The sequence below is a fragment of the Ambystoma mexicanum genome, chromosome 3p (assembly GCF_040938575.1).
Source record: "Ambystoma mexicanum isolate Mex_15411 chromosome 3p, UKY_AmexF1_1, whole genome shotgun sequence".
NCBI classification, from domain to species: Eukaryota; Metazoa; Chordata; class Amphibia; order Caudata; family Ambystomatidae; genus Ambystoma; species Ambystoma mexicanum.
Genome location: NC_090925.1, coordinates 167,311,646 through 167,338,916, shown reverse-complemented (window position 1 = coordinate 167,338,916; position 27,271 = coordinate 167,311,646).

Here is a 27,271-nt window from a genome sequence, read left to right as displayed (position 1 = left end):
TGTGGCCTGGGACGCGGCACTAGACTCCTCACTCCCCGACAAGATGGCAACCTTGGAGGGGAGCTGGGCCTTGCGTCTCCGGCTGGTGGTGCGATCCCTGCCGCTCTGCTCCACAGCACCCTCTCCGCCCTCTTCATCAGTTGACGCTGCAGACAGGGAGAGATAGAACACAGGCATCAAGGCACTGGACAATGGACTGATAGACACATGACAGTTGTACATGAGTGTCAGTGTCAAACTTCAGACATGGCATCACACTCCCCAACACACATGTCATTTCAACTCACACAAATGAGCAATTAAACAGCATTCTTCCACCAGCCAGCACCATCCATACACAAACAACAGCACAAGCAGCCAAAGGTGAGCCTGATGTCACATGAAACACGGGGAGTGCACAACACATGCACACAGGCCACCACACTTACATGCATGTGTACATCTCCACCAACTGTCACAGTGATGAGATCGCCATCCATGTCACATCTGCCATTCAGACTTCTACATGTCAGTGTCACATGCATACATGTTGCATCACAGTTGCACACTTGTGAAATACACACACATGCACATGTACACAGTGCAGATACATGCAGCTGGAACCACCATCCATGTGTGACACCACAGCCATGCCAATGTACATACAAAGTAATTCAAACATGTGTGCTCCCACACCTGCATTTGGCCTGCATGCTTACCAACACATACACCATCCATGTGTCTCACACGAGAGGACTCACATGTGTCAGCCTCACGCCCCTGTACATACACATCCATACATGGCCCTACAAAAACACATGTACAACCTGCACACTACTGGCACACCACAACACACACAGCGTCCAATCAGTATGCATGTACACTTACCGCTCGACTCCAGACGGGTCTGCCTCTCAAGGACCTGGACGTGGAGCGCTGGGCGTGTACATTCCAGGACCCTCATTTGGTGGTCCGACAGGTGGCCCCGGCGCCCCTTGGCATCCGCTGCCTTTAAGAGGCGCTGGGCCTTGTCGAGGGTCCTGGACCTGAAGTCCTCCCAGCGCTTCCGGACATGTTTGATGTCGCGGACTGCCACCCCCTCCGCGTTGATGGCAGTCACGATGTCCATCCAGATCCTGGTCCGTCCTTCATTGTCGGCGCGCAAACTTCCAAAGAGGGCATCATACTGCCCCAGGACTTGCTCCACCAGGACACCAACTTCCCTGGCACTGAAGCTGGTGGCCCTCTGCCTCTCTGGCTGGGGGTTGCCAGTGGTGTCAGATGGTGTTGTGCCTGACATGGCAACCCCAGAGGCAGGTGTGGGTGGGTAACTGGGTCCTGGGGCTGGGCTGTGGAGCGATGGTATCCCAGTCGGGAGTTTTCAGTTCCAGCAGGGGGGGTCACAGCAACTGCACCCCTGGCTGACGTGCAGGCAGCAAATAGCAGGGCACGTGGGCAGCAGGCAGTCAGGCAGCAGCAGATGGCAGGTGGGAGCATGCTCGGGGCTCTGGGGGGGCAGGGAAATGGCCTTTTGGGCAGGAGCGTGGTCTTCTGTGTGTATTCGCGTGGCCAGCTTGATACAGGGTGATTTGGCTCGTGAAAATATTGCACGTCAGCGTGTAATTCGAGGAAAGGCCCTTAGCGCGTAAGCGCGTCAGTGACGTTAGGCACGCAGGCGTTGCCCACAACACGGATGCATAGTGAATCAGCACATCACCGTGCTATTGGAGGAAAGGGCCTTAGCTCGTAAGCACGTAAGTGACGTTTCACGTGTGGGCTGGCTTAAAAGGTACGAGTATCACAATATTTCCTTGTATGTGCTTTTTGTGGAGAGCGAGCGGGTGTATCTTGTACTTCTTGTCGGTTCACACGCGATTACTTCATAACGTTTCCAGTTCGTACTCCCTGTTTCCTGAGACTGTGTTCTTTTCTTCTTTTGGCAGGGGTGTTGCATACGCGCCTGTTTTTCACGTTCTTTTTCAAGGCAGACGGTGAGTCGCGCACGTATTTTCCAACTGTGGTTGCCCCTGTGTGTCGCGTACCCCTTCAGAGGTCATTGTAGGCTGCGTGTAACACGCGTACGCTTATTTTTGTGTTTCTGGGTGCCACAGCGTAGTGCGGGTTTATTTTTCCACGCACGTGGTCTACCAGGGGTTGCGTGCACGTGTGCTTTTGTTTTTGGGGTGCCTGTGCGTTGCGTGACCCGTCATCTTCCCCCAGGGGTCACATACAGCCTTGCTAGAGCACTAGGGTACGAATTCTAACTAGTACCCTTCCCCTTTCACCCCAATTGCCCAGGACAATTGTTTACTGCAACTCCCATACGTATAACAACATCAGTGCCATGGTTGGGAGGTGACCAAGCAGTAAGGGAGGCAAAGGTGGCTGACCTCCAAAAGGTGGGCATGGTGGGCGCGGTAGGGGACATGGCCAGGATTTGCAGGGTGCCCCTAGACACCCGTGTGTGGAGGACCAATCAGGGACACCCATGCCCCCCATGGTTGTGGGAAACGTAGCTGACACCATCCCAGCTCAGCCCTTGTTGGACCGGCCCATTTTGGCATCTGAACCGGCACAGGATGACTCCCAGGCTGACTTCCAGGTCAGCAAGTCTAAGCCACGTGTGGCGGTGTAAGTTGCTGTCACCAGGCCACGTGGATCTGGGGCAGCAATGCCATCTGCTACCCCAAGTGGGCAGGATGGGGAGGCTGCAGGGGCAGCTGCAGCTCTATCCACCCCACCTCTGAGTCTCCCAGCCGGGACAGTGTCGGTCCAGGTCCATCAAACCGACGTTGGCCCTGCCAACGTCACCCTGCAGCCAATGCCTGCACCAAGACATATGGTCATTGTGCATTCGCACACTTCTAGTACCCAGTCCACCTGCGCTTCTGCCCCTATTGACCAGAGCGGCGTAAGCCACTCAGGATCCGCACCACCTTTGAAAAAGAAGAAGAAGGGTGCTCTGGCACTACAGGCTGAGACCCCAGAGACGGCTACACACTCCGGCACATCAAGGAAGCCTAGCTTTAATGACGCCGAACTTAATTCACTTGTGGCCTATGTGTCGGCACATAGCCGCGAAATGGTGGTGACTGCAGGGTGCAAGACCACACCTGGTCAAGGTAGGGCACACTGGCAGACCATCGCGGACCACATTAGTGCCCTTGGATTTGTGAGGCGCACAGCTGATGATTGATACAAGCGGTGGAATGACCTGAAACCCAGAGCAAAGAACAAGCTGGCCTCAAATCATGCCTCTACTCTGGTGACTGGCGGTGGGTCTCCACCAGAGGACAACCAACTCACTGAACATGAGTCTGTTGCTGGAACCTTCGTCACAGAGGAACAGATCCAAGGCGTGGGAGACCTACCAGATTACGACGCATTGTCCGGTGAGTGCCCATGCATGTGTGTGTAATCCATGTGTATGTTGTTTGGGTGACGGGTTCTGATTGAGTGCCAGGTGAGGTTGTGTACTCCTGAGTGGTATGGATCACCCATGTGCTTCCTCCAAAACATTCACCGGGCTTGGATTTGGATATTACAGTATATCTTCTGTCCACAGTAGCCAATTTGCGGCACATTACTTCAGTTGCCCTTGAACTGTCATCTTGCTACAACATTGTTCTGAATTTTTCAGTGTTCATTCAGGCTGATTGTCTCAATTCTCCCATTTTTGCAAGACATTTTTCAGCCCTAATGCCACATATGTGACATGCTTCTGTCATTGATTACACCCCACATTGGCCCACATTTGTTGCCTTGTTATGTGAATGATTAGACCATTCAGGCTGATTGAGTATTGGCCTGCTCACATTAATTTCTGGGGCCTGTTTGAATGTGGAACATGATAGTTGTTTCCTGTCATGTTGAAGTGACCAACCATTGATGTGTGCATCTGCCTGCAATCACTGTATTATTGTACACTGGATGTATTGCAGTGTGTGACACATGCATATTTTGTCACACTATTTAGCATTTTTCATCTCATCATGTCCATCTCACATGGATGGTTGACAGTACTCATTCACTGACATATGGCTGTACTTGTCAAATGTACCATGGCTAGGCTGCATGCCATCTGTGTGCTGGCATGTGTCATGTATGTGTATTGGACATGCCACCCACAGGCTAATGTGTGATGCCAGTGCTACCCAGCATGCAGCAAATGTGTTGCCTTTCCATCTTGGTGTCCTCAGTGTCTGCTTTTTGCCTCCCCTTCCAACTCATTGACAGTGCATACATGCCAGGGTTATTGTCATGTGGGACATGTGTAAATCATGTACTGGATCTCTGGCTTGTCAGGCTTATGTGTGTGCTATGGTGCTCATGCCTGTTTCCATTTGTTGTCCTTCATGTTTTTGCAGGTGATGACGCACTTGATGCTGTTGAGGTTGAGGAGATGGTGCAGACCCAGCAGGAATCTCAGGCACGACCGGGCACCAGTGGAGGACGTGGTGTGGTGGTGGGTGAAAACCCAATCTTATTGCAGACCATACTGTCCAGGGGTGTCTCTGGTTGCACCTCCCCAGACCTCTATGATTCAGGTGCTGAATCGGATGATGAGACTTATCTGCTGTCGCAGGTGAGTGTTTCTGGCAGGGATTCTGTTCTGTCCAACCCACCTGCACCAGGGGTAGAACCCTCTATGGGGATGTCAGTGTTGGTAACTCCGCCTTTGGTGGTTACGGATGCAGGGTCACACTCCACAACATCTGATCCTGTTTCTGGGTCAGCAGATCAGAGGGGGAATGCAGCCCTGCAGCCTCAGACAGTGCCGGCACAGCAAGGTGCAGATCGCCTTGCCCCAAACAAGTGTGGTGCCCGCCGACGCGGTGGCCGTGCGCCACCAGGCAATACTGTATGGGAAAACTCCATGTACGGTATAGCAGCACAACAGGGAGCATCAGTTGAAATGATGGCTCAGGCAATGGAGAGGGTAACCACTTCCATTCTCCCCCTGAAAGGCAGATGGAGCAACAACAGCAGGCAACAGACTCCATTTGCCAATCACACAGGGAAGACATGTTGGCGTCCAACAGGGACCGACGGGTGGCACTGGAGACTCTGCGTGAAGCCATTTCTGTAGAGTCACAGGGCCACAGGGAAGCCCTGAGGTTAGAACTCCAGTTCCTCAGGCAGACTCTAAGTGAACTTGAGGCTTCCCGAAATTTAAGGTCAGAACAGCAGCTGGAGCAGCTCACACGTTCGCTCTCAGCTGAGCTGCAGGCAACTCGGGAGGAGATCCGGGCATCACGCGAGGTCATGCGTGCAGAATTGCAGGCACCCCGTGAGGTGCTGCATGGGGATCTGTGCACTATCATCCTCCAGAATCAGACCTTCAACACCTGCATGCTTGCTGCCATGGAGGACCATACCAGGGCTTTGCGTGGGCTGCCTCCCATAGCACCACCACCTCCTGATGCAGAAGCAGAGGGTGAAGAGAGCGACAGCAGCAGTTCTCCCACAATAGCGTAGCCGTGCAGGCCATGAGCCCATGGAGGTATTTTTATTTTTGCAACATCCACGCAGGTGGGTGTTGGTGTGCACCCTGTCCTTGAACCTCCTGGGTGCCCCCACCTGGCCCCACATGGCCATTTTTTATTTTTTATTTTTTAGTGTGTTGCTTTGTGTGGCTCCTGTGGGCATCCACTGTGTATTCCAACTCGGCACATGCAGGTTTGTCCTGTGTTTGGGTTAGGTGCATGGGTTCCTGACACACACACCCCTCCTGCTTCCCTTTCCATGGGCTTGCAAAGGGTGTGACCAAGTGACAGTATGTTACACAGTGACATTGGGCACCCATGAGCTGTGTGGGCAGTCTGTAGTCAAAACTGTGTGTACATCCCTAGTGACAGTAACTTACACAGTGACATTGGGCTCCCATGAGCTGTGTGGGCAGCCTGTAGTCAAAACTGTGTGTACATCCCTAGTGGGGATTGTTGTTGTATCAAACACTGCATGGTGTATTGATATGTGCTTGTGCATCCATGTCTTCCTCCTTATTCACAGGTACCTTCTTCATGTCTTCACAAGGCCGTCTCCTTTGCGGATGCAGTTCATGTTGTATGCAGTACACTGACACATTTGCCTGACGTCAACACTTTGCAGTTGGAAGGGGGGATGTGCTGGCTTATTCAGGTTGTAAAACTTGCACTACTTTGATTTGGTACTGTCATATTTTGGCAATGTTTCATCCTGTGTTGCTGTATTGTGTTGCTGGTAAGTATTTGGTCATGTGTGCTGTTTGTTATTGATTACTGGGAGCATATTGTATGTGGCCTGGTAGCATTTGGGACAGTGCACTTTGTGACACTTGTGTCATGTGTTGTGCATTCCTTTGTTTGCTTTCACATTGCATGACATGCCATGGTGTGTTGGGTAGCGGAGGTGGAGAGGGGTTGGGTGACATGGCGCTGTTTTCATGTTCTATTTTGCAAGGGGGTAGTAATTCATGCAGCATAAATGTGTGTCTTTTTGTGACACAGCATTGGTTGTCTTTAGGTAGGTAGGGATGCACACATGTAACACTTCCAGGTGACCAATCTCAGGCTGGTATGGTTGTGACAGTTGACTGTCCCTTATGTCATCATCATTGATTGTCAGCTGGTATGTACCAGGGCTGTGTGCACTCCACAGGGGTGTGATTTTAGGTGAAGTAATTAGCCACCAGCTGCGTACGGGCTGCCTCACCACGTGCCTTTTCCCCTCCCATGCGCAGCGACCGTGCATGTGGTTGGGGATGTGGGGGCACCACCATGTCCACCGGCAGGCCCCGGCGGTTTGCAACGTTGTGCAGAACACATGCTGCCACTATGATCCTGCACACTACTGGGGGCGCGTATAGCAGCTGCCCACCAGAGCGGTCAAGGGAGCGAAAGCGTGACTTGAGCACTCCGAATGTGCGCTCCACTATGCCCCGGGTTGCAATATGGGCTGTGTTGTATCATCCCTCGGGTGTTGTGGTGGGGTTCCGACTTGGCATCATCATGTGGGTGCTCAGAGGGTAGGCACTGTCTCTTGGGGAGGTGATGATGGGTATCACTAGTGGGGTTGTCACATTACTCAGTATCTGACATGCATGCATGTGCAGAGGCATTTATAATCACCAAGCAGCCATGTATCGCCATGCCACCCAGCTTCTAGGTCCTGGTTTACGGTTGACATTCTGTAAATGAAACTGTCATGGGTGGACCCTGGATAGTTGGCATATACTGAGGTGATGATTCCCTTGGCAACACATACTACCTGCACGTTGATGGAATGCCAGTGCTTGCGGTTTCTATAGATGTGCTCAGTTGCCCTGCAGGACGTAGAGCCACATGGGTGCAATCAATGGCACCTAGCACTTTGGGGAAGTGTACCACCCCGTAAAAATCCTGGATGGCAGCCTGCCTTTCTGCAGGTGTTCTGGGCAGGTATATGTGCCTGCGGACTGATGGGCGTGCAGTCATGATGGCCAACACCTGGTGTAGGCAGCATGACTGCGTGGCCTTTGACACTGCCCCCACTATGGCACTTGTCCGCTGAAATTAACCAGTGGCCAAGAAGTGCAGTACATTGAGCACCTTTTCAAAGGGGCTCAGTGCTTAGGAGCACAGGGTGGGTGATGTGAGGTCATCCTCCCACTCACTCACCAGGTCGAGTATTATGTGAGGTATAAACCTGTACCTCCCATACACCTGGTCATCAAGCATCCCAAAAAGGCTGGTCCTGGGTGTAAAAAGTCTGGCCCTGACTATCCTCCTCCTCCTGCGGTGTCCCACGACCGCTGCTGCGAGGAACGGTATATTCATCGTAGCGTCTGAGCTTGTTTGTTGTTTGCGCGCACTTTTATGCTGCGCGGTCCGCGTACGCCTGCTTCCTGCTGGCGTACGTGTTTCCAGATTAGCGCGTCTTTTTGGGCGCACACGTTTGTCCTGTTCGATTCCATGAATACGTGTTGTAGGCGCGCGTGTGGGAGTTCCGTGCATTTGCCTCCTGTACTTCCCCCGTAACACCCACATTTTCACACGTTGTTCCCCATTCCATGTGTTACGCCCCGTGTTCTGCCTACTTTTGTTGTGTGCGCTGAGCTATGTGCGCTTTCGCTGTGCGCGTAGCACATGCCGTTTGATGGCGTGTGCGCCCGCGTGCGCCACGCAGGATTTTGGCGCACATCCCAGTATTTACACGCACACGGACTTCCACGAATCGATGTGCACGGCTTTTGCACACTTGCACTGTGATTTTCGCACTTGCGCTGCGATTCGCACGCTTTCACATGCTTGCGCAGAGATTTTCGGCGCACATTAATTCCATGATCGGCCTGAATGGATGAGTCACTTCAGAGGAACCGTCTGCGGACTGTGTGACTGTCCGCGAACTACTGTGCCAAAAATAGGTCTTGTAAAGTTGTAAAAAGTTGACAGATGAACAAAGAATTGCTCTAGGATCTCTGGAACGGTACACTTTTAGTTTGAAACACCCTAGATTGGCCAAAAATGCAGTTTAAAATGTATGTGGTGATGGACACTGTCTGCGGACACACCATCATGACGCTCAGGTGTGGTGATATGATGACATCTGGGGGCATCCCTGGTGGTGGTGAGTGTTCGCATATCCCGTTGAGCGGGAGATGCAGGTTGCATGGGCATGGATGTATGCAAAAGGGTGCATTGTCCGTGAAGTAATTAAAAGTGTGTCATGTGAGATCAGACATGTTCGGACAGGGTGCGATTTCCGCAGATGCCCCATTGCATTAACGGACCCTCCGAACAGTTGTGATGTGTGCGTACTATTAATTGGGGTTTTAAAGAAAACAAAATTAATGTATTACACAGTAAAATTGTCAAGCCTGTGAAGGAGGTCTGACAACTCCTCCCGAACCAATGAAGCTGAATAAAGTATGATACTCCCACAATGGTTGGCACAGGTGCCTGATGTAATACAAACAGGACACCATGTGGCAGCCAATAGGGGTAAAGGGGTTAGGGAGACTTTGTGGACGGTGTGAGAAATCTGAAGGTGTCTCCCTGACTGGTCCCGGGAGACTGTCAACAATGTGGCCAGGCCACAGGCATCGCTAATGGATCTAGTTCCTGGGGGTGGACCAGTGAGCGAGGATCACCTGGATGGTGGGTCCTTGGGGAGTGGAAGTGGGACACTGATGGGTGAAACGCGGTATTCCCCTTCTCATAGCCCCTCTTCCCATCCTACTACCTAGGATACTCAACCTCTCTATCCCCCCCACAACTTTTCTGACACAAACACTTTCGCCCATTACGAAAGACGAGGGACAAACACCAAAGCCGTTTACCTGACATGTCCCAAAGCAAGGGTCATGCAAAGTCAGTCAATTGACGAGAATCACACACAGCTGACGGCCATTTCCCTTCCCCACAAGGATAGAAGGTGGAGCACGAGAGCACACTACGAGCAAGGCAGACTGCACGACGTGAGAGCTAACTCAGCACATCAGTTCAAGAGGAGGAGAAAGACGGCATGAACCGAGAGGGTGACAAGGAGAGAGACACCCTTGCCCTTTCCAACCTACGCCCGTGAGACCTCCGCAAAAGGACTCATAACACCGCGAACAATAGCCAGCGTACGTTGCAGCAGATGTCAATGGTACATGGGGCCCTCCACCGCTGATAACCAAGTCGGAAAGCGACGCTTGTCTCTGTGATACCAACCTTGACTCCAGAGAGGAGAAATGCCAAGTGGTTCATCACAGCAGTGAGTCGAGGGGAAAGCTGATAAGAAACCGAACTGTGTTGAACAAAAGTAGCAAGCAGCTACTTGAACTGTGAAAGTACAAAGAACTGTTGATACCCAGAGGGGGATAACTAATAACAGAGGAGTCAGGCACCACGTGGGTGCTCACTCAGGAAGCTCGATTGTTGAAACTACCATAACCAGAAGGCCTTTTGAAAGGCGAGAAAGGGGTGAAAGTGGTCACACGGTGGTCTAAAAAAATCCTTTGTACAGTTGAAAGTCTTTGACCGGCAGAAGATTGTGAAGCTAAGGGAAGTGAATCCTGCATCGTAAGAGTTGATCAAGGAAATATGCGATTGACAATGTTGGCAAGCGTGAACCCGAAGGAGAGATGCCGATAACCAGGCGTCCAAAGTCTAAAGTCCTGATATACAGTATGTTGACAAGAGTGAACTAGGCAGAGGAATGTCCACAGTGAACTGTATAAAGAAGACATTGAGATTTGTGAATGTCATAGATGAAGTTGTGTTGAAGGCAGTAGTGGACCCGATGGAGGGAAGCTAACATTCGAGAAGGGTCTGAGCCCGGAAGAGGGGGGTCCAGGGTGAAAAGGCATCACCTGCCGTGCATACGCAAAAGAACCTTTTTATTTGTTATTATTTTGAAACACATCAGGTCTTCAGAGGCAAGAGTCTTTTTTTAGAAAAGAGACTTAACCACTGAAGGCCCTGATTGCTGAGAGCGGAACTGTTGGCTTGTGCTGGGAAAGCTCGAGCGTGTGCTGTGCTCCGGAACCCCACCTTGTCCCGTGCTCAAAACATGTGGAAGGGAGAACCCCGGATACCACATCCTGACTTATTATTTGTGAACACTTCTTTCTTTCTTATGAACATTATCCCACACTTCTTTTTGTGTTCAGCGTAAGGATTGGCAATAGGTTTTTCTTAGTATAGGCCCCTTTTATTTGACAAGACGCCTCCAGGGCTGCCTTATTAGTATTTGATGGTTGAAGCTTGCTCCCATCTTAGATTTAGGTGTTTTTCCAACCTACCTATATAGTTTAATAAACACCCTTGAACTGTGATCACTTGTGTCTGTCTTTACTGTTGCCACCACGAGTTCCTTACAAAGGGTATGGTGGAGATTAGGGAAACCGGAAAGAGGTTTGGGACAGGTGATTGGATAGACAGGGGGTTAGGAGCAGCAAATAAATACACTGCTAGGTCCTATTACTGCTGCCTACTCCCTAAAACCCTAGCTTAGAAACGTACCCCTACTCAGCTACCATGTTCACACTCTACCCCATGCTTGGGAGAATTCTCAAGAATGTGCTAATTTCCCTTAGCTTTTGAGACCCCCAGCAACTTTGCTGGATTTCTAGGATTTAATTTTTTACCTGGGAAGAGTGTGAACCTTTTTTCCCACTCTTCCATGTATTTTGATGTGTGTTTTACTTTTGTGTTCTTTGGTTATGGAGTTTTAAAATAACTCCATAGGCATCATATTTTTCTGTGTGTCACACAGCACCCTCAGTGCAGTGGCACAATGGTGTCTTTCAGACTCCCCAAGTTTTAAATACCTTCTCTGGGACTGACTACCGTCTCCCAGAGCATGTAAAGTTAAATTGGCTTTACTAGTCTTTTTAAATTTATAGACCCAGCACACACTATCTTACTATAAAGTGCTGGAGAGGTTGCCTAGCTTCCCCTGAGTCCAAACACTCATGTAACAGTCAAATGTTACCCTTTCCTACTTTAAATGGCTGGTGGCAGTGGTTTACATCAAACTACCGTGATTTTTCCCGACCGCTAACAACAGTAGCTAAAAATTGGGTCAGCCATGTTTTCCAATATGGCGCCTCAGTCCTATCTTTAAAAACAGACTCTGTAATCTTTTTTCACCATTTCCTTTAGGAAAGGTCCTTCTTGTGTTTGTCTCTGTGCGCCAAACCAGTTTTGGTCCCTCTGTTCGTTGGCCTTTGGCGGGCTTCAGTGCTGAGGCCTTCCTCTGGCGCCTGAGGGTCTGGGATGGACAGGATGTGAGGGAGGTGCCCGAAACTCCTTGTGCTTAGTCTCCTAGGAGACTTGAATGCACTCTGGTGTGATTGGCCGGTGGGCTGTCTGGCAAGGACAGCCACCCTGCTGTGTGAGTGACGGCCAGGCTGGAATGAATGGGGGAAAACTGTTTAAAAGCAGGTCTCTGTGACTTGGAAAGCAGAGTCGACCACTGGAACGAAAGAACCAAAGACGAGCTGAAGGAAGACGGCTGCTGAAACTCCTGGACAACCGGTGAAGCCCTGCTGCAGATCCGAATTGCCTGAAACTCCATCGACAGAGAAGCCCTTCAAGGTTAACTTCTTCCCTTGAGTTTGGTAGAAACAACCAACTCGCAAGCCACCTGGACACCCTTCCCATCTGGTTGAATTTTCTTCAGAGTGCTGTTGAAAAAACGGATAGCCATAGGGAAGGAAACCAGCTTGTGGACTTTAAGGCACTCACACCTTAAACTGACATCTTGCTAAGCTTTTGGCCTCATCCCTGGGCAGTGCAGGAACCTCCCAACGTCCTCCTTCTTGTCCCCACAACTGAAGCTCAGGAACAGCGAGATCTGCTTTAACTGCCAGGAACAACTGCCTCAGCTACAGCGTTTCTTCACTAAAAAGGTACTGTGCGAACGCGGTCTGGAAATCTTTTCGGCCACGAAGAAAGTTTGTGAAACTTTCCCAACTTCGAAGGCTTGTCCTTCCTTAAACATTCGTCTAACTTTTCGACTAGCCAAACATTTCTAAAAACAGTGGCAAAGACTTAACGGTTTACTACCAGAACTGTGCTATCCAATACAAAGACTCTGAACCATTGATTTTGGCCCAGGCCTATGAGATGAATTGCTGGTTGCAGTTTACTGAAACCCCTTACCCTGCCTATGCAAGTATGTGTGCTGCTAATTCTTATAACCTTGTCTTTTTACCCCTTTTGAAAGTATCTGAAGTGCCATTTTGCTCCCACTTCAGGGGAGCCAAACTTGTTCATTTACTTATCGGTTGTGTATTTGTGGTTTATTAGTGTGTGATATTGAGCTGCTCTTGCTAGTGTAATGTTTTCAAACTGACTGGATAGATAAATGTATATTCTTTTACCAAGAAACCTTGAGTAAGTGTTTGTTTGAATCACTGTATTTGTTGGTCCTTTGTGTAACTTGTTCTGCTGCTCACTTTACTCTTGATATAAGTCTGGCTGCTCAGCCATCGTTACTACTTTACTATGTAGTACAGGCTTGTACCAAATGTGAAATTGTACTTACACTTGTAGTCTTAATTGTGTGTAGTGTTCCCAAAGGGTACTGCATATGATTCTGCCTAACACTCCCAACACAAATTATCTGCACCCAGAGATGAAACACAACACATAGGAGGACCCTTAAACAAAAATAATGCAGCTCCTGAATGGAAGCTTCACAAACTTAATACAATGCATGAAATGGAAGCTTAACACACATGCTTTCCCTGAGATGGCAGCTTAACCAAACATGATGCATCACATGAACTGGAAGCATGGACAAACATAATGCACAGCACATGGAATGAAAGCATGAAGGGAAACAACATACATTCATGAGACGCTGAGGAACCTATTCTACAACCACCAGGTTATGACCAAGTGGAATTCAAGCAAACCTGTTACATCACAGGGTAATGCCTCTACAGTGATTCGTCATGCTCAACCAGAATCCTTGAACATACTTGAGCGCCATAATATGGAAACACACAGAGATTACTTATCTCATGCTCAGGGTGCCCTTGGCCACCCAGAGCGGCTGTAATGCAGACAAAGAGAAATCGTAGTTTCAGCTTTCGAGGCGGCTCTCGGTCGTAATGAGCTGCTTCAAGATACCCGTGGGTATCCACAGGACTTCCGTGCAGTAAGTGGTGGTAACATTGCTGGAAAAGTCACTGCTGCAGCCCGGATGGAAGAAGCTTTACCGCACATTCTCGCCCAGGCCTCAGGAAAGATTATCAGCACCTGGCACGGGTGAGCCGCTTCCTTTTGAAGTTCCCAGCGTCTGCGTGCGCACGCATGCTGCCCCCAGGGCCTCATGGGACTTGTAGTTCAATGCCAACACGATCCGGGGCCTCAGCCCAATACACAGCCAGGGCTCATTAGCGTGCGCTTGGTGGCTACAGCCACAACAGGCCTGGGAAATGTCCCCCAGGCTGCCCTTGCCCTTCTTCCTACCAAATATACAAGATATTTATACAGAATACATACATTTATTCATGAAAGGGATTGGTATTAGAATGGGAAATATAAATGGGAGGGTTTGGAATTTCAATAAAGTTATCATCTTGGGAGGGAGGGAAGTTTCATGAAGGCATTTTTTGATTTATGTTTTGAGAATTTGATTGGGGTGATTGTTGGGGGAAGGTGGACAGGTACACGTAGGACAGTGATAATGAACATTTCTAATAACATGATTTGTAACATAATTTAAAAGTTCTTTAAAGTAATTGCTAAGTTCATCACATTCTGTATAGTTGGGCTTTAGGATTGTATTTCTGATTGTTGGGATTCTGCATAATTAATCTGTGGTGTAGTTTCTTCATTTAAACTATGTACTTTAAGAAAAGAAGAAATTATTATTTCAATGAGCTCTCCATAAATCACATTATTTGTTTATATGAAAGATGTATTGTTTACCATTAGAGATGTCATCTTCACTCATTTCTTTTTTGGGAAAGTTTTGTTTCCTAGCACTCAAGTGTGTTTGCTGTTTCTGCCAAAATAAGAAATGGTGATATTTGTTTATGAGAAATGTTTATATAATGAATGGTAATAATATCACTGGTTAAGTTGCTCAACTTATAGAAAGAGTACTTTTTGGGAAGTGTATAACTTTGGTGCCGTTCAACGAATGGCCACCAACCTTAGCAGGGAGGCGCATGATGATCTGATGTTTGAAAAGGTGTGGGATAATTTTAGAAACGGTTGCCATATTGGATGGGCGAATCGACAGCGGACAGCGCAGTGAGGAAAAGAAGTCTGGAAAATATACCTGGGGTTATTTTGTGGGTGAATGATGAATTGGAAAGGGTGGGGGAGTGGAGAAGTGTTGATATAGAGCTATTTTTATAGGTGAAAAAAGCTGTGCAGGTGCTACTGTGTCTGCCGTTAATTATTCTGTCCGCAGATATTATTGAGATTGGAGGGGGGTTCTGGGTGAGTCTTGTTATTTGAAGGTGTACTGTACATAGTTATTATATGGTTTAATTCTATGTGGTGATTGTGGGCAGTGTCCAGATTCTGGGGGGCACGGCCGTAGGCCGTGCCCCCAAGAGTCCGGGCCACTGGCCACGTACACTATAGTCATTTATGTATTTATTGTGCATTTGTAAGGCGCTTATACATCAAGTAAATTGTGTTTCAAAGCACCCACAGGGCAACAAGGACGGAACATGGGAATGTAAAGCAAATATAACAATGAAAGATAGAGGCTGACCTACTAGGCCTTGTGAGCATTCAGAACGTGCACATGCAGAGAGGGAGCGAGAAGGGATGGGGAAGTGGGGGGTAAGTGCAAGGTGTGCCAGGAGGGAAGTGCTAGGGGGTAGGCAGCTGTTAGGTGACTTGATGAGAGTGGTCAGCTGCCAATAAATAAGTAAGTGCAGAACTGTGGTGCCATAGGCCAGGGGGGGCCAAGGCAAGTGCTGGGAGTGGGCGGAGGCTGAAGGCAATTGGGTGTGGGAGGCCAGGACCCAGGAGGATACATAAGGGCCCTGGTCACCAATCTCAGCAACTGTGGGGTTTATCAGGGGGGGAGGAAGGGAAGGAGGCAGTGAAAAGGAAGGTCTTGAGGAGCTTCTGGGAATTTGAGGAGATCCGGCTTAAGACAAAGAGGAAGGGGGGACTGTTCCATAGGAGGGAGCCTGCTGAGGAAAGAGATCGGCCACCACCACGCTGTTTAGTACAGCCCTTGCCACACAGAGAGTTGGTGCTGGAGGATTGTAAAGATCTGAAGGGAGAGTATTTAGTGAGCCAGCTGTAGTTAGCGTGGTCCCTGGCCCCAGACAGCCTTATGGATGATGCAGAGGGATTTGAATTTGATCCTTGCAGCAACCGGGTGCCAGTAGAGTGATTCTAGGGCTGTTGAGATGTGGTACCTGGGCTTGAGGCCAAGGATAAGTCTTGCAGCCCTATTCAGGAATAGCTGAAGGGGTAGATTAAGGAAGAGGCTATTGCAGTAGTCTAGCCTAGAGAGAACCAGATCTCAAGAGACATTGAGCTTCTGGGGGAAAGTGAGGAAAGGAAGAATTCCTTTGAGGAGGTAGAGTTGAAAGTGGGCCTTCTTGGTAAGGTCCTGCAATGTGAGGGAGGAAGGAAAGAAAGAAAGGAGTCGAGGATGACTCCAAGGTTTCTGGCTTCAGATGAAGGAGAAGGGGGAGAGCCCATAGAGGATGGCCAGAGTGAGGAAAGGACAGTGGGAGCAGGAGTCCCAATAGGATGGATCTTAGTCTTGCTGGCATTGAGGCAGAGGTCATTGGAGGTACACCAGGACTGAATGTTAGATAGGTAGTCAGGAATGATGGAGGAAATAAGGATAGGATCAGAGGGAAGTTTGAAGAAGAGTTGCGTGTCATCTGCGTAACACTGGAAGTTGGGGGAGTAGGCGTAAATGCGGTGTGCAAGGGGAGCAAGATAGGTGTTAAAGAGCCAGGGAGAAAGGTTGGAACCATGGGGGACGCCATGGTGGATATAGAGATGGGTGAGGAGAAAGAGCCCAGAATAACCTGTGACGGGCGGCATTTAGGCAGGAGTTCAGCCAGAGGATGGAGTGGTTGACCGTGTCAAATGCAGAGGAGTGGTCAAGTAGCTGGAGAGTTGGAGTTAAGAGATGCAAGCAGTTCCTCACAGGTGTTCAGAAGAGCAGTTTCCATGCCTCTGGATGCTCAGATTGATGGCCGTGTAGTCAACCAACAAGTTCAGTGTGCTCGGTCAGTCGGGGGAAGACCAGCTTCTCCAAGAGTTTCCCAAGAAAAGGAGTGATAGAGATGGGGTGGTAGTTTGCTAGACAAGATGGGTCTGCAGAAGGTTTTTTCTGGAGGGGGTGCACAAGGGATTGCTTGAGGGAGGAGGGGAAAGATCCAGTAGCAAAAGAGTGGTTGCAGAAATCAGCAAGTGCATGGGCAAGAGAGACAACATTGTCCTTAATGGTTCTGGAGGAAAAGCGGGAGGCCTGTTTGGAGGAGCCCTTCATGGAGCAGACAACTCTGGTGACCTCATCAGGTGTGATGGGAGATAAGGAGGGGGCATGGAACGCCATAGGAGGCAGGGGGTTGGGCAAAGGGGAGGGGTAGTGGGAAGCAAAGGTGCTCAGGATGTCCTGAGTTTTTGCAGTGAAGTGTGTGGCCAGTGCATTGGAGAAAGCCTGGGAGGGAGGAGGTGAGGAGGAGACTGCGGAAGGGTTGACTAGTTCCTTGCAGATTTTAAAGAGTTCAGCTGTGTTGTTGGATGCACCAGTGACGTGAACCTGGAAGTGAGCCCTTTTCTTGGAGTCAATGGAGAGTTGGTATTGCCTTTGGAGCAGGCGGCTCTATGCACATGTGTATAGTTATTATAGGTACTATAGGGGGAGTATATCATATTTGTAATATGGTGGAATGATATAATTGAAGTGTATATGGTATTTATGATTGTAATACAGTTAAGGATAGTGCTCTTCAATCTCTCCTCCTCCTTTGACACGGTCAACCATTCTATCCTTATTAAACGGCTAATACCTTCGACATCATGGAACGGGAACTGGACTGGCTGATGTGTTTCCTCACTAACCACCCTTTCCAGCTGGAACTGGTCAGTTTCTTCTCCACTACCTCACTCTCTACCTGCAGCATCCCCCGGGGTTCTGTTCTATTGCTGTGGCTGTTCAATATCTATCTCATCCCTATGGCTCATTTGATCTCCTCTTTCACACCTCATTTCCAGTGTTATGCCGATGACACACAGCTTTCCTTGAAACGTCACTGTACTACTTTGTGCTCCCCGTGTTTTATCCCTGAATCAGTGACAGCTATCCAGAGATTGTGTGCAGCTAATGATCTTTGTCTCAATGTGAGTAAGATGGAGATATTTCGTATTGGGACACCTGTGCCCTTTTTCCCTCCTACCCTCTGACATCCCTCCTTGAGTCCTCTACCCTCATCCTGTGAGGCCAAAAACCTTGGGTTATGTTTGACTCCTCTCTCTCCTTCACTCCTTACATGTTTGACCTTATCAAGAAAGCCCACTTTTAGCTTCACCTTCTTCCATGCATTTTACCTTTCCTCACTTCCCTCAAAAACTCAAGGTGTGTAGAGCCCTGGTCATTTGTATGCTGGACTACTGCAACGGTCTCTTTATCAACCTCCCCTTTGTTCCCTACGTCCACTTTAGCTAATCCAGAATAGGGTTGCAGGATTTATTTTTGGCCTCAAGCCCAAATATCGTATCTCTGGATCCCTAAAACTTCTACACTGGCTCCTGGTAGCTGCAAGGATGAAATTGAAGACCCTCTCTATCATCAACAAGGCATTCTGGGGTCTGGGACTACACTATCTCCAACTTTCTCTCCTTAAATACTCCCCTGCTAGATCCCTCCGCTCCTCTAACTTAATTTCTCTGCTTTTGAAACACTTTTCCAAACAGACAGTGGGAGGCAGGTCTCTATCCTCAGCTGGTGCCTCTCTTTGGAACAGCCTCACTGCTCCTCTCAGACCTTAGCTGGATTTCGTTACGCTCCAGAAATTTCTCAAAACTTTTCTATTCCTCTTTCCCTCTGTCTCTTCCCTGCTAACTTATACCCCTGAGACTGGTGGCCTGGATCCTCATGAACGTCACCGGTTCCACGCTGTATACATAGTCAACACCAGCCCACCCCACTTCAGCACTGCCCTTGCGTTCTTACTGCCTGACGGCTGTGCACCACACCATTGGGAGTCCTCCGCCCCAGCCCTTAGCCAGTGGGCTGACACTTTGGCATTACTTGGCACTTCCCTCCCTGGCTCCTATCAGCACTTGCCCATCCCTACTTCTCCTTGCATTCTTGCACATCTGTCTTTGCAAAATGCATATGTGCATTTATAGCAGTACTTTGTAGAATTTATTTGTATGAGTAAGGGAAATACAGATAGATAAGAACGTCAGTAAAAAAATGGTGTAAAAAGTTGATAGAAGTGTTAAGAATGTTGCTTAGAAGGTGGGGAATGGCACAATTTCCACAAAAAGAATTCATGGATTGGCTGAAAATGATGCTATATTGGGGTTGCGTATCATATTAGGAAGTTGTAGCAAATTGGGGTGCGCTGGTAAAAAACTATGAAATTCAGTGTACAAAAATTGTTAAAGGGACGCTATGGTTCACTTGCACTAATAAAAACCTATGAAATTCAGTGAAAAAATGTTGTTAATGGGTTTTCTATGGTTACGATTAAAACCGAAAACCCCAGAAATTAACCAGTTATAGTAAGCTAAGCAACAATACCTAGCGCCACCACCGTGCACTGCTAAGACTGACACCCAGGACATCAAAGATGACATCACAAATGGCATTGATGACATCACTGATGACATCACATATCAAATTAATTCTGATGAAATGTCTGTAGAAGGGGTTGTGTTTACAATGTTGGTAGCAACTTATTAGGGATGATCGGAGTGCTGTTGTGAAGTACTTAATGTATTTAAAAATGTGCTCATCTAAGCAACATGTTATAATGGAGTGTTCTTGTTAATAAAAGAACCCAATAATACATATATAGGCAATGGGTGCATAATGCACAACAGAAATACAGTATTTTTGATCTGGCAATATTGGTCAGTAAAATAATGAATGGAAGGATATCAGAATCTTGACTAATGTAAAACTTGGAATTAAAGGGGTAGCTCGGTCAGAAACATTATTGGCCCAATCGATTGTGCATGTATTCCGAGCACACATCTATTGTTCTTAAAATAAATTCCAATGCAATTTACCCAAGGTTTTCTCACTTTAACACATGCGAAAACGACGGGTCGGGTACCGCCATCCTGTGCTAATCCTATTTGTTGATCCATCGCCCTAAATTGAAATGCCCTTGCGGCACTAATTTAGATCACTCGACCCTAACGCTGACATCACTAGATGCTCACGCCCCATTTCACAACCCCAGTGCACGTCTCATGTCAATGCCCTCTGTATGCAATCTATTGCCATATCTCCATGGAAATGCCTAGACGCCTCGTTCCACGACAAGTGTAAACAAACCCTTCCTGATCACACAATGTTGGAAATTCTTTTTCCTTGGTGTCAGTGTATTTCATTTTGCGCTTCCCTGACTTGTTTGTGCTCTGTTCTGCTATCTTCCCAGTACGACGCACTGAAAATAGATATTGCCTATTTCACTACCTGAAATGAATGGACTCAGTAGTTGCTTTTCATTTCTTATATTATGTACAAATGTCTTTACCAAACCATATTTAAACATGTCTCCTTGCAAACTTTACAAATGTGAGCCTATTAATCTTGTCTTTTCACAATGTGTTTTTGTAACATGACAGTTTCTTCGCTTGTCTTTCTTTGACATCCAATGTTAATTGGAAACCTCTTTTCATTACTGTATACAAACAAAAACATTTTTATTTACCTCACTGTTGATTCTGTGCTTCTTCACTGTTCAGGAACTATGGCAACAATTCAGCCCTACATGTACGATCCCGAATATTCAGAAGAGTAAATCCTTGAAAGAGAAAAAAGTCAAGACGATGTGGAATCAGATGAAAGTCATAAGGATCAATCGCCAGAGCCTGAACCCAGTCGCATGGAAGACGTTTCCACCTGGTGTACCTGCCATTGTTGTGAGTGTATGCCTACTCTGGTAGAGAACAGCTGTTGCAGAGAAAAATTTGGCTGCCTGACTTACATTGCCGAAGAAGACACACCACCGCTATGCGTTACCGAGCTGCATAACATCAGGGCCGCCTGCCTTACAAGATCCGTGTTGCGAATGATGATGGTTATTATGCACAAACTTCAATCAACAGTTTGCCGAGATTCTAGAATGGCTGGCAGCGGAGTAGCAACTTAACTCAACTGCTCTGGACCTCTCCCTGAAGATATTTATATGGAAATATTGGTGAGGCTGAAAACCCTGCCTCAAAGAAAACCAAGCAGGTTCCTGAGATGGAGGATACCCCAAGCCTTTCAGAAGTCTATAAGACTATTCTTCAGGTGGCCCAAGATGTTAGTGATATTAAGCTGACCATGGCTGAGCTTAATTTGAAAACAGGACAGCTAGATGGGAGGGTCACTGATTTGGAAAAGTCCTCTCTGACTATGAGCTCTAAGATTGCAGGCAGTTTCCAGGCTTACAATAGCCTGAGGTCTGACTTGAAGAAGGAAAAAGAACAGCTCTTGGATTTGGAGTTAAGGATCAGGGCAAGAAACATCAGATTGGTTGGTGTGGAGGACTCAGCTGGTGATGATGAAGACTTGCCTTCCTTGGTTTTTCAAATTTTTAAGGACAGTTTTCATTGCTCTACAATCAATCTGGAAGACATTGATAACATCTTTAGGATTGGTAAACATCTGGGAGACAAAGCAAGGCATATTTTGGTTTCTTTTTTGAATCTCAGGTCTAAGGAACGCTTGATGAAAGCTGCCAGATTGGTTGGGAATGCTTCATTCAAAGGTAAAGCTGTATTTGTTTATCCTGAAATCTTGCTCCTGAGGAGATTGTTTCGGGGTGATAAAGAACTGGCCAAGCAGCTTTCACTGAGGGCCTTTCTCAGTAAAAATAATGTTTTTACCATTGCCTTTCCTGATGGAGACAAATGCACATCTGATTCTGTACTGGCACTTGAATGGTTGGAAACATATAAGAGGGGCCTTCCTGTGCCTTCTCTTACCATGGAGTGAGCTGGGTCCTGCTTGCACCCCACCTCCCCCCATGTTTTTTTTTTGTGTTGGATTTACATGTTTTTTCACACTGTTTGCTATATGTTTTGGACATTTAAAATGGCGCCACTCCGGATGACAGTTAACGTTCAAGCATTTTAAATAAGGCTTTGGAACTTCTTCTTGCTGTAAGCCTTTTGTTTTTTGTCATGTGGCTTTATGACTTACTTAGGATTCTTTATTGCGGCCTCAGTCCGTGCTCCGTGCTACTTCTCTCTTGGTTGGAGTAAAGGACCTTTCTTGTGTGACGTACACTGCATTCACGTACACACGTTGCCTCAATCAGCTGATCGGCCAGCAGCGTAACGGTGGGGGCCCGCCTATGGAGCTGCGCTTGATTAATGGAGGTGACGAGATGGCGCACGGATTACCTGACTGTGGGAAGACCGTGGGCAGGATGTCGCTGTCACCGGAGCGTGCTCCCAGTCAGTGTGTTGGGCTGTGAGGTATTGTGATTGCAACGTAAATGTGGGACTCGGTATGTTGCGGCCTCGCGTGCAAATTTAACTTGGCAGCCTTGTTAACTGTGGTCGGTGTGGAACGTTTCGCTAATATTCGCATAGTCATGTTTATCACCGAGGAACTGCAGACGTATCTACTTCCTACTGCTTGATAATTCCCACTGTTGAAAGGGGGCTGCGGTCTGCTATCCCTGTTGATGCTTGCGCACCCGCTCCCCCAACGGTGCCCTTATTGGAATTGTGAGGTTGAGGTGGGTGCTATCTGTGGACAGAGCAGGGCCGAGACCGCTGAGAACTGCTGGAATTGTAACGAGTTTGCTGTTGGCTTTCGGCATGCAGAGTCAGCAGAAAGCCTTCTACTGGGGCCGATGTCCTTTTGGAGCATGCTTTCACCATAATGACATTATAATATTGTTTATTCCTAAGAGATGCTGACAGTGCGTATAGGCAGCTTATTGAATGGTCAAATATAGACATGTCAGACAATGGAGGGTGATCTATGGCTAGCAAAGCCATGTGGTGCAGTTGGGAGATATTCTTATGCATATGGGTTTGCTGTATGGGTCATTTATCACAAAATGACTGCAGATTTGGATATGACTCTCATTTTGCACCCTTCTTTGTTCCTCATGAGTGGGGATTGCACTGTTTATTCATTTGCATGTTTTTGGACTCTGCCCAAGGTGGTGGGCCATTTTTGGTTGCGGTACTGTGGCCATCCTCATTTTTGGTACGGGGATGGTTGTACAGCAGTTCAGTCGTGACATACTATAGCTTGTTTTTCAGATGTGGCCCTTTTTAATTGTCAAATGTTCTTCTGGTTTATGGGGAATGGGGGTAAGGGGAGGGGGATTTTGGGGTTCTAGAGAGTAGTCTTTCTGTTTTTTGGGTTCGGCTTGTGCACCTTCTGGTATTTTTAGGTATGGATAACTTTTTGATGCTTTTATGATTGTTTCTAAGGTGCCTGGGGAGGGGTCCTGGGGATGGTTCTGAATGTTGTTTCAATTGTTTTTTGGGCTGAATAGACTTCGCAGTCTTAACCTTTCTTTTGTTTTTTATTCTTTGTTTTATTTTTGTTTATATTTCAGTGTGTATCATTTCTTTGGTTTTTTTTTGTTCAGTTTTTGCTTTTGATGTTTTGGATCTTCATAGTGTGATGATGGCTTCACGTACCAGTGGGGCACTCAATGATCTCTGTGTTGTCTCTTGGAATGTGAATGGGGTCAATAATTTGCTTAAGAAAAAGAAAGTGTTTCAAATGTTACAGGACATGCATGCTGACATCTGTTTCTTACAGGAGACGCATGTTTTGGTGGATGAAATTTCTAGGTTGGAAAAGGAGTGGGTTGGGTTCTGCTTATGGCTCTTCCTTTTCTTCGAGGTCAAGGGGAGTGGTCATTTTGCTTCGGAAGAAGCTACCTATTAAAGTTTTAAGAGTGTGTGCGGGTGAGGATGGTAGGATGATTGCCTTGCTGGTTGAGATTCAGGGGGAATTGTTAACGCTCTGCAATGTGTATGCCCCTACAGTGGACGACGGCTCATTTTTTAGAATGGTAGCACAGACCCTCTTGGATTTGGATAATTCTAATGTTGTACTTGGGGGGGGGGCTTTAATACTGTGGTTGATCCTATGTTTGATAGTTGAAGAGATAATCCAAGTAACAAGTAAATTCACCCTATATATGTTGTGTGTTTTGAACACCTGCATCAAAATAACTTCGATGGATCACTGACGAAAGAATATTTCTGTAAATTGAATAAATTACTCATTGTAACCTGAAACCAAAGTGTTAATCTTTTGATTTTTTTGTCGGAACAATTGCGTTTCTTTCACTTGCAAGTATCTCCAAAAGTGTTTTTGCAGGAACGTGTTTTTCACTTTTGTAATTGATCCCTACTTGAAATCACAAGTACTGCCAGTACCTTGCACGAAAAGGTACTTTTTAAAGTAGAACAATGCCTTACATTTTACAAGTATTTTCAACAGAAAGAAATTTAATTATTGGGTTCATTCAAGTAAACTATTTCTGTATCTTACATCGTGGATTCATGCAAGACTGGGATTTTACGTTCGCCGAGTAATATCTGCCTATGTGGTTTGAGCCATTCATGATGAATTCCCCAGTGACCACGGACAATACAGTGGATTTATACAGACCAGTACCTCGACCACAGCAGTATAATTTGTAGTGTCAATGCCATCCACTTTACCAAACTAAATTTAAAAAAATTAAAAATTAGTTGATCTGAACGGTTGTTAGAAATGTCTTTTAAGTCCACAACACGTCCAGACATCTAAGAGTGTTTTAACAGATTGTCCTGCTTTCACAAGTTTACTGGCCTATTGCACTCACCTCATCTACATCTATTCCCATATCTATTCACAAATCCCCCTCCGGTATCAATGGCAGTTCACACCTGTGGCCGTGCACTCGCAAGGGGGCTGGGCGGATGGGAACACCCAAAGTGCTGAATACCATGTACACCTCAAAAGGTTCTTTCACCTGAGGGCCCTTATCCACATGGCCACCGCAGACCCGGTGTCTCTAGTCTCCCCTTTGAAGACCCCGTCCCTGCAATCAACATATGTCGGTGTCCATTGACTGTGTAACGGCCCGATCACATTCATCCCCCTCCGGTATCAATGGCAGTTCACTCCTGCGTCTGTGTGCTCAAAAGTGGGCTGCACTCGCGGGATTGAGGAGGTCAAACATTGTTATAGATGGCTGGTGGGTGTGGACAAACACGTCACTTATTCACATACACACCCCCTTCTGTAAGCATTTATAAACACTTCAGAAGTTAACAAGGAAACATCTACTGCTTATTCTACCCATAATTTAGAAGCTAATCATGACTACAACTATGCCCCTCAATAAGAACCTATCATGCCTGCCCCCTGACAGAAATAACAGACTCCGAGCCAGACTACCCTGTATCTTTGAACCTAGATCTAGTTGCAACTGCCAATTTAGCAACAACAAACATGCTGTGCATTACAATCCACCCAGTAGACCATTCCTTGAGACCAAGCCTAAAACTGTGCTCCACATCTCTCACAGTCCCCCTAACGCAACACCAACTGCTCAACCCAAACACCAGGAGCTAAAAAATACCTCCACTATATCTGGAGCTCTAATCAATGCTAGATCCCTGGTGGCACATGCCTCTGAAATAGCAGACCTATTTCCCACAGATAACCTCGACTACCTCACAGTCTACCAAATTCTTAGAACAGACAGACCCAATACAAGAGGAGGCGGATTAGCCATCATAGCAAAAGCCAAGCTTGCTATAAGACTCCTTCCCACACCACCAGTCAAATCCTGCAAACTACTTATGGCAAAAATGCCCATTTCCAACTGCCGTACCCTCTGTTATATGGACCTCCAGGATCCATTGACACCTTCAAAGAAGACTTGTCCAGTCTTCTGGCCAACAATTCTAAAGAATTCTCGCAACTACTTTTTCTAGGAGATGTCAACCTCAGATTCAATGATCCAGAGGACAAACATGCCCTGGCATAGCCGCGACCCTTTCAGAACATGGGCTCTCCCAAAAGGTCCATGTGCCAACTCACACCAAAGGTAGGTCCCTTGACTGGGTGGCAGACTTGAACTGTGAGACCAAAATAACTAAAGTAACCCAACAATCATGGACTGACCATCACTTGATTGATTTCTCATTAACTCTAGAAAAACTAGCAGCTCAAGATACTATCATGGTCCCACCTCTTCCAACTAGAAGTTAAAAAAAACATTACATCGGATAAGCTACTACCCCTTATCCTTCCATCCCTGAACTCTCTCCCTAGCAACACTGACTCTACTCATCTTGTGGAAGTGTTCAACGCCCTAGACACTATCGCACCACTTAAAATGCATAAAAGCAAACAACAAGCACACCTCAACTCATGGTTCACTCCACCTCAAAGAACCTAGATTACAGAAAAGAAAATTAGAAACCCAATGGCACCACACCCCATCAGAGGAAAATAAGACACTACTGACCAATTTTGCTAATAGTTATAAAAAGGAAATAACCCATACCAAAAAAGACTTCTACAATGTAAGAATTTCTAATGCCAGCTCTAACACCAAGGAACTTTTTCTGATCCTCCGGGAACTGGAATCCCCTTGGCCCCCCCATCAGATACTGCACCTAAGGATGAACAATGGTGCACCAGCATTCAGGATGCGCTAACTAACAAAATATCTACACTTCAAACTAAGATCGCCAATAGGAAAGCCTCTCTACAACACACTATAGCACAACCCCCTAACCCTTTCGAGTCCACCAGCTGTCCTGAACCATTCAGCTTCACCAAAGTCTCCATCCTGGATACTGAAAAAAATATTCTATCCTTGAAACCGTCCAACTGTCAAGGGGACAACTGCCCTGCAAAAATAATCAAGGATGCAGCAAGAGACCTAGCACCTTTTATTACTAAGTTGATCAATGCCTCCTTCATGAGCAACACTGTCCGAGGGAACTTAAACACTCTTGGGTACTACCCTTATTAAAAAAATAAACCATGGACCCGTCAATCCTGACTAACTACAGGCCTCTCACACTACGGTTCCCTTCTTCCTTAAAATCATCGACAGAGTTGCTTACTTGCAAATTCAGAAATACCTGGAAACCAACCACCTTTTTGGCTCACGTCAATCCGGTTTTAGGCCCCAACATGGCATGGAAATGGCTCTTATTGACCTAAAAATGCATATTGACGAAAACAGCCATGCTGTTCCTCTTGGACCTATCAGCGGCCTTTGACCTGGTAGATCATGGAGTACTGTGTAAACGCCTGGCAACGGCAGTTCATTTCTCCACAGGTGCAATTGCATCAGTTCAGTCCTTCCTGGACAATAGAACAATGCAAGTCTTCTCCCGCCAGCCTCTGCTGACCCCATCCAAACTACATGTGGTTTTCCACAGGGCTCCTGTGTATCACCAACCATGTATAATATATTTAACAAGCCTTCATTCGACAAATTGGACAGACTGGGTGTCCTCTACACAAACTATGCAGATGACACTCAGATCCTCATTCCGCTTTCGGGCAATTTCGACAAAGATACAGCCTTGGTAAATAAAATATACCTCCTCGTTCAGGCATGGATGGCATCTCATGGCCTCTGCCTGAATGACGACAAAACAGAAATCCTGATCCT